A 13,965-nucleotide genomic window follows, 5' to 3' on the forward strand; every position below is an offset into this window, starting at 1 on the left:
AATTATCAAGAACAAAACTAGATGCAGAACCATACCTGAATCCATTGATATCTTGAAATATTCTTCCAAATTAACACACAAGTAATTTAGAGGATGTGGCTCTCTTTTTTTTGAAGATGAGATGTCAAAAAAGTTAGGTATATGTAATTTGAGGACATAACCCTAATATATAACTTTTGCACATAAACCTTAATTTCTAATCAGCCCATCATCAATTAGAAATTAGTTACGAGAGTATCTACACATATTTGACTCATAATTTATTTATTAATGAACCCAATAAATTTAACTAAATTAGATCACTTTTAATTTAGACTAATATTTGATGATAGTAAATAATCACATGTAATAATACTTATTATATATGTGATGTCTTTTTCCAACACCCATGTTTCTTTAAAATTTTAACTACAATCTACACGAATTAATAAATAAGATCTTGAATTTATATAAAATCTAAAATGTATAAAATTGTATAAAATGCTAGATTTTATAAAATATCAAATTTTATGTATTTTAATTTCATAATATAATAATATGATAATTTGAAAAATTAAAAATATAAATAATTACAAAAATAACTTGTTTGGAATGCATCTGGACACATGGTTGTCCAAGTTCAAATGTATTTTGGCTGTAAGTGACACGTCAACGTATTTTAATGGTACTAGTCAGGTACCTAAAAAAAGTACAAAGTTGGCTTACAGTTTCTAAACTTAAGTTCTAGTTAAGTCTAAAAAAAAGTTTAGGTACCGAATAGGTACAAATTGCCAAGTTTAAGTACATCCATGTCCTTTAAATTATGTTTTAATCACCAAGTACAAAAAGGTTTTTGATTTTATGGCTACATTTTACCCTAATTATATCATACTGGTTGTTGTAAGATATATACAAAATTCAGAGTTATTGTATATATTATACTAATTATGGATCTTATTATAATATACAACTAGTAAAAATTATATTATATATGTATTTTTTTTAGGGTAAAACACATTTTAAATTAAAAAATAGAATAGAACACATAAGAGGGAGATAAACTAAACCCAAGCCAATAGACTTATCCCTTACACCCAATCCTATGCGTCTCAATCTTATTGTAATATCCCAAAAACCGGGTTAGAAGAAATTGAGTTTTGAAACCAAGAGTGGTCATCTCTCGATTTTGAGTTTAGATTTTGGACATTTTTAACAATTGATTTGATCTAGTTTAGTGGTTAAGTGTTCTGGCTATATATGTGAGGTTTTAGGTTCGAATCCTATCTCTTAGAACTTTTCTACCTTTTATTAAATCTCTATCTTTAGACATGTGGGTTATAAGTTAAATTCAACCAATTGATGACAAGAATGAGCTTGCTGATTCAATGGTTAAGCTTCTGTGTACTATTTGGTTTGATGTTTGAATCTCTGGGGAAATAATAGGGAATTTTTATTTTTTTTGAAATTCTTTGTGTGGTAGTTAGTTTAAGGTGGTTAAGTAAACTTCCCAAAAACCTCCTGAGTTGATGATATTGCTTTATTTTCATTTTACTTTCCATTTTTGTTTCTACCATTCCTCCGTTCTTTCTTTATTTTTCTTCATTTGATTCTTCTATTCAAACTATATTTCTTTTTCTATGTTATGTTGAATTGATTCTGTACAGGGTCTGGCTTCTCCTTTTTAGTTCAATTCGTTGATCGGTAAGCTAATTTAATGTTTTGGAGTTGAAAGTTCTTCGACGTAACTTTGATTCTAGAATGTTAGTTTTTAGCGATTTGACTGCAAATTAATTGTTTGTTGGGCAATTGCTTGTCATTTAGGGACGAGAATTCATCCTTGTTGCTCCTACATCGAATCCATATCAAATGGGTATCAGAAACCCTATTCTTCTTTGAATTTTAGTTTTCAGAAAATGAGGCTGTCGACACATACGACCGTGTGGCAGGCCGTGTGAGCCACACAGCTGTGTGCTAGGCCGTGTAACACATTGTTTACGAATTAGAACCATACGAGCAAGTGACACGAGCATGTGTCAGGCCATGTGGGACATATGGGCAAGCACACGAGCGTGTGCCAGACCGTGTAGAATCACACGGGCTAGTTCTCCAGGCCGTGTGAAACCACACCGGTGTGTGAAGCAATATTTGGAAGTTTTCCCTCGGGCCACAAGCATCATTCGAAATGAACACAGGCCTGTTATAGGGTCCATACGATCTGAATTAAGCTAAATAACTTGATATCTGACGATCTGATAATGAACAACTTGTGACTATACATATGTCTACTATGTTTGAACCTAAGTAAGTAAGTAGGATATATCAGAACGTAATGTGCTATTGTCAAATGAAAGTGAATTATCTGGGTACGATCTGTATTCTGTTAAGTTTGTTGGTACGCCTTTACTTGGCTCTGTTGCTTAAGAACATGTGATATCCGAATATGTTGAATTGATTGGCACTGATTCTGATTTATAACCATGCATCTGACTTCATGGAAAATCTGATATTATTTGTTAAGTTTAAATAAATCTACTTTATAACGCATGGACTCCTATGCCTACTAACTCTATTATTATACGATAGCATGACTTACATGCTTATCACTCTACTTCTGTATGTGCATGCCATGACACATTGCATGGGACTTGGGATGATGTGAAAGGAGGAAGTTTTTGGAAGTTTGATTATCTGCATTATCTGGTGGTCTATCCACGTTTCTGTTCTGGCAGCTTGGCTGTAATTTAGTGGCTTGACCACATGTATCCGATCTAGTAGTTTTAACTGCAAAATTTTGGTAGTACTATCTATAGTTATTGGTTAGTGTGATTTGGCTGGACAAGTTCTGAGGGAACTCTATTTTGGTGTGTAGCGGAGTTGGGTAGGTTGTTTTCTGATAAATTTGCATTCTGATTGGTTTTGAAAAATACCGCATCTGTATAAACATACATCCTTTGCATAGCTTTGTTCAGTTTTGCTCTGTGCTATTCTGTTCTGTTCTGTTCTTCTCTGTCCTGTTCTGGTTGGGTTGTGTTTCTTTGTTATATTACACTTGCTATTAAGTTCATTGTGTTTACTCTGATTTATATATTGTGTTTTGTTAACTATAATTGATATTGGTTATACACTGGGCTTTATAGCTCACCTTTTGGTTTTATCTTTGTGTTTTCAGGTAAGTCCCTAACTTAAGACCAGACGGCGTGTGGGAGCTCGAATTGTTTTACAATAATGTAGAAATGTTTGATCTTGTGGGTTGTAATTTGTTTCTATGCTCGTTTTAGTATTTGCTAAATTAGTCAGTAGTTGATTATTTTTAATGTGAAACTACAAAATCACTAAAGTCGACAAAATGGATTTCGGTTTTCAAAATAAGACTCTGAAAAGATTTTTCGCTAATAGTCGAGTAATCTTTGAACGTTTTTGGATAATTAATGAAATCAGTTTTTGTAGTGTTGATGTAACTCTTCTAGATTTGGTCTTAACTTTTAGGCTAGGTTTGGGGTGTTACACTCATAGAAGTTGGACACTACATCTCTATTAAGAAAACACGAAAGAACATTCATAGGTATCTCAAAATCATGAAAACAAACCCAAGATAAAGCCATCCTAGCCAATTTATGAGCTGTCTTATTATCTTCCCTTATCGCCCATTAAAAAGACACGTCAGAGAAAAAGGAACAAAGATGAACAAAGTCTTTAACGAGAGTATTGAATTCAGACACATTAATACTTGGATAATTCAAAGGATTGATCACACTTTAGCTATTAGATTCAATCACAATGTTATCCAGCCTTTGAGAGCGAAGCCACGATAACACTTTGCAAATAGAAAAATATCAATAATACAAGGGTCCCAAAAAAATATTAACATGACCAACCAACCCTTTCACAAAAGTACCATTATGGTTTGGAATGATCACTGCAAAACTTTAACACTACTCGTCACAAAATAAAGCACCATCCATATTACATTTGAGAACGCCGATAGCTGGTCTTTTCCACCCTGGAGTCGTCTCTTCTAAATGATGAGTAACAGGTGTAGAGACAAAAGTATATTGAGCCTGCATCCATTGCATAGTAAAGGTCAACAAAATTAACAACATGTTGCGAAGAGTGAGCTTCACCTTTCCAAACAGGAAAATTAAGATGGAATCAAATACTTCATAAAATGGTAAGAATCTAGCGAACTCTAATAATATCATCTGACTCAAGTAACAAAAGAATAAATTGACACAAGTCAAGTTGCATTAACTGAATCCCAACATGCCACTAGACTTCACAAGTAGAAGTACAAAAGATAAAAAATGGTCAAACATTTCCAAATCTCCACAATGAACATAAGATGTAGGCACATTTAAACCTTTATCTGCTAGTTTTGCCCTAATAAGAATAAAATTATTAGGACACCTCCAAGTAAAATCTTTAATCTTCAGGGGAAATTGACCTTTCCAAACTCTCAACCAAGGTCCATTGACTCCCAACGAACCAGAATTGGAATACAACTAAGTAACTAACTTATTTCCCGATTTTAATGTGTAGCAACCATTATTGGACCAATGCCAAATTAATTGATCAGGAGAATTTTTCAATCCTATTGGGATTCTATAAATTCGATTGACATTATAAGGTGTCAAAATGCCCACTGTAACACTCCTAACCCGTCTCCGTCGCCAAATTAGGTTTACAGAGTATTATAAGGTAAAAAAGGACATTTCACTTTATTTCTGAACAATTAAACAAATAAATTATAAACATATAAAAACATCAATTTATGGTACAAATACATTTACGTGCCTTAAATCGAGCTTACGGGGCCCTAAAAATAGTTTGGGAACAATCCGTGACTAATTTGAATCAATACAGAAAAATATGCAAAAATTTGAAAATTTTGGAAATAGGGGTCACACGGCCATGTGGAATAGCCTAGACCGTGTGGCTTCACACACGCCCGTATAACTAGACCATGTAACTAATTGTGACCGTGTGAAAAATCCTGCACCTAAAATTAATAAGACACATGGTCGTGTGTGTCATACGACCGTGTGGAATAGCCCAAGCCGTGTGCACCTTAAAAAGCTTCTAAAATAAGGAAAACTTTCATCCAACACTTAGGTTTCAATCCAAATCAAAACCAACAATTTCCATACTTTAAAAACACATTTAAACAAGCCTAAAACATGCCAAAACAATCAACCTAAGTGTCTAACCAATGTGTCTGAATCATGCGATATAAACATTATTTAAGTGTTTGAATCATGGTATGAACCTTATTTAAGTGTATACCAAGCTTAAAACATAACATTTGTAATAAGTATCTAAACATATACAAAAACACCTATTACATGCCATATAATCCAAAATAAACATATCAAAATCTACCAAAATGTATCTGGATAGTGTGATCTTCAAGCTGATCCGATCGCCCAACTCCACAAAACGTTATCTACAAGGAATAGAAAAGAACACGAGTAAGTTTCACTAGGGTTTAGTAACTTCAAAGGTTAAAACGATAAAGCTTACCGAATTAAATATAACAATTTTAACGACAAGATTAAAAGTCAGAGTCTCTTGGCAACCACAATCCACAACAGGTGAGTTTATACATAAACAAGTACGAGATCATTGACTATCAAGCTACAATGTTATCAGGAGATTCATGAATAATCTTTCAAAAATTCAATAACAAGACATTTAACACAAGAAACATTGCCCGATGAACGATATACGGATATGAGTACACAGTTATCCATTTGAAACACGCCAAATGCTTAAATGAGCCAATCCCACCTATAACACGCCTCGGTACCAAATGCCTAGCCCGTTAGCTAACATCCCTCCAAAAACACGTCTAGACACAAAGTGCCAAGCCTGAAGGCTTTACATCCACCCCGATAACATGCTAGAATTACTGTAATATATCGCGATAGTTCGCAACAAATGTTGGACTTTGATATATTATGTGTAAAATCACAGTTCAGGAATCATCGTCTCATCTCAAATCAATCCCATATCACACGCACTATAACCTATTGGCATGCCAATATTACTTTATCCTATATTCATCGGCTTAGGAGATATTACCAGTAAACCAAGATCCAATAGTTTATTATATCTATTCATACTAATTTAACATCAAAATTTTTAGTTTAACAATCAACAACTAAAATATCACTCAATTCATATTGTACAATATATCAAAATAAACTGAATGAACTTGCTAGGGCTAAACTGCAGTAACGACAAAGATTCAGGGACTATTCAGCTGCTTTCCCTTTTCCTCGTTTAACTACTTGTTCTTGATCTATGATATAATTTATTTAAATTATTAGCCTCAATTTCGTATACTATTCAATTTAATACATATAACTTCCTATTTACAATTTGCACATTAGACCCCAAACATTTACATTTTATTCAATTTGATCCTTAAAACCAAAACAAGCTTATTTCACATAATTAAACTTTAAACCCATTGAACCTAATTTTTAACCATTCTAAAACAACCCTATAATTCTGAATTTATCAAGAAAAACCATGTCTTTTTAAATTTTTTAATTTAATCCCTAATCATGAAAATTACTAAAATCACTTTACAAATTAGATCAATCATCAAGCTTCATGCTCAAGAACAAACAATAAGAATACTTCAAGAACACCAATGATAATTTTCTAAACTTTAACAACTTCACAAATTAGTCCCTAAACTAGTTAGATATCAATACAACGATCACAAAAACATAAAAATTACAAAAAATGAGTAAGAATTGAGCTTACATGCATTCGAAAATAACAAAAACCAAGCTCCTAAGCCTCAGAGAAAATGGTGTTGCGGCCAAACCAAACAAAAAAAAAAAATAAAGAAGATGACAACCCCCCACTTTAATTTTTGCTTTTGTTTTATTATTATTATTTTAACCTTATTTTAATTAAAATTTCTTACCAAACTATCTAATGTCGTTCACTACCAATATTAATGGTATATTTTCCAGTATGCTTCCCCCACATTTAACTTTAACCCTTTTTAAATAATAACGAAATATTAATTGACTTTTACAGTATTTATAATTTAATCTTTTTTCTTTAATTAAGTATCTAAACGTTAAAATTACTGGATCAAAATTTAATACGACACTAATGACCTCGTAAATATTAAATAATCAATATTTACAAACCGACACGTTGGAGTTGTGGTCCCGAAACTACTATTCCAACACCACTGAAAAACGGGTTGTCACACCCTCCACCAATACAGTATCCCAACCATCTCCAACTTTAGTATTTAAATAACTAGCATCTACCGCATAATATTTGGGTTCATAGTGTAAACATTTTGTAACTTTGATTATACAAAATTTATATAAACAATTAAGACATCTTTTAAAAGATATAGTGATGTTTCCATGTGCCTCTAAAAACGTTAGAGGCATGAGAGAAGTTGCCACGAAGAACGCCTCTGAAATGATCATTGCAAAATTTTATGATGCTTTGACCAAAAAAATGTCGTTATCATAGGGCAGAAGTAACGCTTTACATGGCATTTCGTATCACTACAATATACGAAAAATAGTAGCGATCGGTGCTGGCAACACCGCTAAAACCAAAATATTATTTTAGTAACTTTTGTAGTGTATAATGGCATTTTGTCCCCAACGCCACCAAAAAATAATAAATAAATTAACATTGTAGTTGCTTGCAACCCCAAAATTACCAGTTTTCTTCATCGAAAAAGTTAAGTAGAAAACATTAGAAAACTTTCAGAACATTTAGAAAACAAATTGAGTACTAATTGCAAGCTAATAATCATACATTGAAATCATCATCCTAAATTTTGCAACTCTTAGCCCCATTTTTCTTTCACTTCTGATCTATAACAAATTATTTATATTATGAAAATGAATAATTAAGTCAAAAATTTCAATCTTTTAATTTTTACATGAATATATATATATATATATATGTGGAGTGTCTCTTATTTTTCAGTCAAACCAGAGTCAAAGTAGATGTGACGTTGCGATAAGGAATCACGCGACGTCGCAATGACGCAACAACGTTTGAAATAGAGGCAAAGCAGAGGCAACAACGTAACAAGGAGTCTGGGACGTCGTAATGATACGACAAATTCCAAACTTAAAGCAAATACGTGTTAGACTCTTAGCAGGGTTATTTTTCCCAATTAAACTCTGATTACACCAGAGATATTATAGTCATAATAAAACTCTAATATTAGCATATTTAAAGGGCCTTAGTAACCCTAGAAAAAGAGAGGACAATAACACAACATTAGAGAGAAAATCAAGAGAGAGCTTTAGAGAGCTTTAAAGGAATTTTGTATTTTAGCTAGAGAGAGCTTTGTATTTAGGGTTAGGGTTTGTTTTGAATTTCTCCATCTTGTACTCTTCGCTTGTTTGCTTATTAGTGAAGCCTTCTTTGCCTGTGGTTTTTTATCCTTTTGATTTGAAGAGTTTTTCTATGTAAATTTGTGTGCATAATTTTTCTCTATTCCTTTATTCTTGTTGTTTATACAGGTCAATCCCCGACAAACTGGTATCAAAGCTTGGTTAAGACTCCGCAATCAACTCGTTCAGAGATGACGAGAATAAGATTCGATATCGAGAAGTTCGATGGGATCACAATTTTCAATTTATGGCAAGTTTGGATGACTACAATATTGATTCAGAATGGCCTAATGAAAGTTGTTACAGGGCAAAAGCCCACGAATTCAGATCAGTCGGAATGGGATGAGCTTGATGAGAAGGCTTTATCTGTAATTCAGTTATGCCTTATGAATAATGTGTTGTAGGAGGTGCTTATGGAGAAAACGACATCTGTCTTATGGAGAAAGTTAGAATATCTTTACGTGACCAAGTCTCTAGCTAATCGATTGGTGCTGAAACAAAGCTTGTACACGTTCCGTATGGTTGAAGGTGTGTCTATTAGGGCTCACATCAGTGAATTTGTTACTCTCTTGAATGAGATGAAGAACGTCAAGGCTAATATAGATGGGGAAGATCAAACTATGTTATTATTGTTCTATTTACCCTTTTTATGTAAGACTTTTAGAGAGACCCTGATTTATGGTAGAGATAAACTCTCGTTCGAGGACATGAAGGGAAACTTGTTAAGAAAAGACAAACTCGACAATGAATTAGGTTAAAATAGCAAGTTAGATGGGCAAGCATTAGTTTTGGTTGCGAGAAATATAATTAAATTAAAGTCGAGAAATCAAGATAAGATATGTGGCTATTATAAGAAGTTAGGACATATTAAGATAGAGTGTTATAAGCTAAAAAATAAGAACATGAGGGTTTTTGAGAGTAACGAAAAAAGAAAGAAAAAGGTCGAGGCAGCCGATGCTAGTGTTACCGAGGACAAGGGTGATGATTGGTTACTGGTATCTATGACTGAAAGGTTTAAGCTTATGTCCGAGTGGATCCTAGATTCAGGGTGTGATTACCATATGTGTCCCAACAAGGACTAGTTCTCCACATATAGTCCAGTTGAAGGTGGAGCTGTGCTCAAGAGGAATAATTCACCTTGTAAGATAATTGGTATTGGTACTGCTTAGATTAGGATGGATGATAGGATTATCTGGACACTATTAGGTGTCAGGCATATGCCTGATTTAAAGAAAAACCTCATCTCCCTGGATATGTTAGACTCGAATGGTTGTATTCTTCGAGTCAAGTGGCATTAAGATATTTCATGGAGCTCTCGTTTTGATGAGAGGTCAGAAAATCGACAGACTATATATTCTGCAGGGTTCAATAGTGACTGGTGTAGTAGAAATTTCCTCACCTATTACGGAGTTGGAGTCAACTCGGTTGTGACATATGCGACTTGGTCATATGAGCGATAAAGGTATGACTATTTTGAATAAGAGTCTTTTAGTTTCCAAGTTTAAGCATCGTTTGGAGTTGGTTAGTATTTTGCAAAGATCGAGTTAGGCCCATGGCAGGGCCAAAAAAGGAGGCATGTTAAAATCCGAGTCGAGGTGGAGATTTTTGGAGCGTGTCTAGCATTTCTCGGTCAAACCAGAGTCAAAGTAGAGGCAACATCGTGACGATGAGCCTGGGACGTCGCAACGACGTGATGAATTCCAAACTTAAAGTAGTTACGTATTAGACTCTCAACAGGGTTACTTTTCCCAGTTAAACTCTGATTACACCAGAGATATTATAGTCATGTTAGAACTCTAATCTTAGCCTATTTAAAGGGTCTTAGTAAACCTAGAAAAAGAGAGGACAATAACACAACATTAGAGAGAAAATCAAGAGAGAGTTTTAGAGAACTTTAAATGAGTTTTGTGTTTTAGCTAGAGAGAACTTTGTATTTGGGGTTAGGGTTTGTTTTGAATTTCTTTATCTTGTAATCTTCATTTGTTTGCTCATTTGTGAAGTCCCATTTGCCCGTGGTTTTTTATCCCCTTAATTGGAGGAGTTTTTCCACATAAATTTTTGTGCCTAATTTCTTAATTCATTCTTTCTTGTTGTTTATACAGGTCGATCCCTAACAATATATGATATATATTTCAATCATTACTCTAACATCTGCTTATGGCTTGTTTTTGTTTTTATATAATTCATAGGAAAAAAATATTATAATTATCGCACAATTGAATAACCAAAATTTATAAAAGTTTACAATTTTATGATTTTTATAAAGAAATCTAATTTTAATAAATTTAATTTTTATATTTATTAAAATTTAATATTTTCATTATTTATAATTTTTCTAAGTTTTAATAAGAGTAGGGCTTAATTGCTTTTTTGAAAAAATTTGAGGGTTTTTAATATATTTTGAAAGTTCAAGTATCCAATTGAATGGAAAAAAAGCAAGGCTTAATTGCTTTTTTTTAAGAAGTTTGAGGGCTTTTTTGATGCATTTTGAAAGTTCAAGTGCACAATTGAGTGTAAAAAAAAAAAAGAGGAGCTTAATTGCTTTTTTTGAAAAAATTTGAGAACTTTTTATACCCTTAAAGCCAAAATATTTTAAGAAAAAACTAGAAAATAATAAATGAGCGAAATTAAAATCGTAATAAAGTGGTTTTAGGACAATTGGGCCAAACCCCCCAAATGTGTGATTGCATTTCTAATTTGGAATTATATTAAAAAAAGGATATGCTTATCATTTACTTCCGAAATTTGAGCAAGGAAAAGAAACACACCTATGGTATGACGGTGAGATGGAGTTCTGTTTTTCAGACAAATAAAACTGAATTTTAATAACAAACATTTTAGATAGTATTTGGTGTTTTCTCATGTTATGGTTTTAATGAAATGTGATTGTCGAGAAAGTTATTTTATAATCTTTTATATACATTGAAAGATATTGATTAGAATCTCAAGAAAATTACATTATCACGTTTCGTTCAAGAATGAATTTCCTAAAAGTATAATGATAATTTATGAATTTATCTTTATTAAATAAAACATAATATTCATATATTTAATTTTTATAATAAACTTCATCTTTAACAAATATTTAGATTAAATATTTAATAATTTTTTAATAATATTTTTAAAAGTTAATTTATAATGTTACATACTTTCTAACTATAATATTGGACATATAAGATCATATATATAAAAAATTTACGATTTTATATTTTTCCTAATTTTAATATTTTAATTTTTATTAAAATTTAATAATATTTATAGCTTCTATTGATTTTAATTTTTATAATTTTTAATAAAAGTAAGGAATTAATTTGTTTTTTTTTTTTTAAATTTGAGGGTCTTTTTTATGCATTTTGAAAGTTCGAGTACTCAATTTAGTGCAAAAAAAGAGAGTAGGGGATTAATTACTTACTTTCTAAAAGGTTTGAGGGTCTTTTTGATACATTTTAAATGTTCAAGTACCCAAATGAATGCAAAAAAAGCAAGGGCTTAATTACTTATTCTGAAAAAGTTTGAGGACTTTTAATACCCTTAAACCAAATAGTTTTAGTTTTTTTTTCTTTTACTAATTATCACCCAGCTTGATTTATAATAAAGGAAAGAAAAGGGTGGATGAATAAACTAGAATTCCAAATTGTGGGCAAGCCTTCGGGTTTGAGCAAGTAGTCAAATCCATGAACAAGTCTACTGTCCATGCATCGCATGAATATACACACTAATTAAATTATAGTTTTATAAGGATGTTTTTATCTTTTCATATATAATAAATTAATAAATATTTGATTATAATAAGATTTTAGCTCAAAATATAATGCTTAATAAACATTTTACTTTTCCATTGTAACTAAAACATCAATTGATTTTTATATGAAATTTTAATAAATATATTTGTTATATAATCTTTTCACCAACATCGTAGTTATCTTTTAAATACTTTTCCTTTAAAATTTTAAAAGTCACATTTATCAAATAGTTTACTTATATTCTATAATTAATTTGAAGTAATATACCACATATTTTATAACTTAGATTTTAGCACTCAATTTTTCAATTTATTAAAGGCATAATGATAAATTTAACCTCAATATTTACATATTTTGTCAATTTTTAATATGTTTAGTCATTAACTTATCAAAAGAGTCAAATAACATTTTTTAATGGAAATACTAATTGAAACATTAATTTTTAACGATGTTGCCATGTTAACTTGCATGACAATCTATGTATACTTCGTGCTAGAATGACACTATGTCTTATATGCCACATTATCAAATAATTTAAAATTTATAAAATATATTCAAAAATAAAAATAGAATCCAAATAAAAATAAATTTAAAGAAAAAGCATGAAGTACATGTGGATATGGGTTGCCATGTTTAAAAATTGAATGCTTTAGCCAGATTTCTATTAAAAATAATTTGATTCCTTTTGGAAAGATATGGTCAAATTCGACTCATTTTAAAATTGAGGATCAAATTTAACTTTAAAAAATTAAATTGACAAAAAAATATGTTATGAATATCTTATTAAGTGGATGTTCATCAAGATCAATATAAGTTTTGATGTATTTTAAATTTTAATAGTCATTACAAGTAGATCTCTACTTCATTTATACTTTTATGCCTATAAATAGAGACTTTGGAGAAGCTTTGTAAATATCCCACTAATCAATAAAATACACTCTCTCTTTGTTCTCCCATTCTCTTTGTTTTTTACTTTCTCTATTTATTTTATAACATGTTATCAGCATGATTCTCTTTTAATTTTTTTCTCCATAAGTCACAAAAATATCTCAAAATTTACTGTTGTTGATTGCCTCCTAGAGCTGCTGCTATTTCAATTGAGGCTTGTGCACTATTGGTAATCATTAGAGTCTTTAACCACTCAGGTACACACAAATCTCTAATTTTTTATGCCTTTTTATGCAAAGGATTTTATATAATCCTTACATGGTATGTTTTTCTCCTTTGTTGATTGATTTTAGTAAAATTATTTTATGAAAAAATTATTATTTTAAGGTATCTTTTAAACTAAGATTCTTTTATTAAATTATAGTATGTATAATATTTGGATGATTAAGATTTTGATGACTAAATTATTGTTATTAAATATACTTGAAATTATTATATTATATCTTTTAAATTGAATTTATAAATATTTGATTAGAGCATCATAAGATTTTATAACACATTTGTGGTATTGAAATTTGGTACAATGTGTATTGGATAACTTTCAAGCATCGTACACTAAAATTTCGATTTTATTTATTAAATGATTTTTTACTATTAGATTATAAAAGTTATTACATAAACAAATTTGTTTTACTACTTGTAATAGTACTCGTGATAATAGCTAGGTGATAACAATGATGTTAAAGAATCTCGAGTATATTTTACTATGAGTTATTTATTATATCATGTTTATTATAATTGGAAACTAATCATGACAACATGAATACATAGATTTTGATTTGAAATCTACGCATGTTTCGATGGTGATTATGAAATAAATAATTTTGGGACGTTTATAAGTTCGTCTAGTAAATCTATTGCATTCCCCAAAATGAGCATAAAAGAAAATATAAATCAATATT

General features: G+C 30.9%; 1 long non-coding RNA gene across 1 annotated transcript; it reads right to left on the bottom strand.

Moving 5' to 3' along the window:
• Window positions 1–3,791: 3,791 nt before the first annotated feature.
• LOC105771486 (uncharacterized) lies at window positions 3,792–6,825 on the bottom strand. Its single transcript, XR_001126525.2, has 3 exons — window positions 6,751–6,825; window positions 5,356–5,419; window positions 3,792–4,037 (listed from the first exon to the last, which is right to left on the bottom strand). It is a non-coding gene; the product is annotated as an uncharacterized LOC105771486 (long non-coding RNA).
• Window positions 6,826–13,965: the final 7,140 nt, after the last annotated feature.

Source organism: Gossypium raimondii, chromosome 6 (assembly GCF_025698545.1).
Source record: "Gossypium raimondii isolate GPD5lz chromosome 6, ASM2569854v1, whole genome shotgun sequence".
NCBI lineage: Eukaryota > Viridiplantae > Streptophyta > Magnoliopsida > Malvales > Malvaceae > Gossypium > Gossypium raimondii.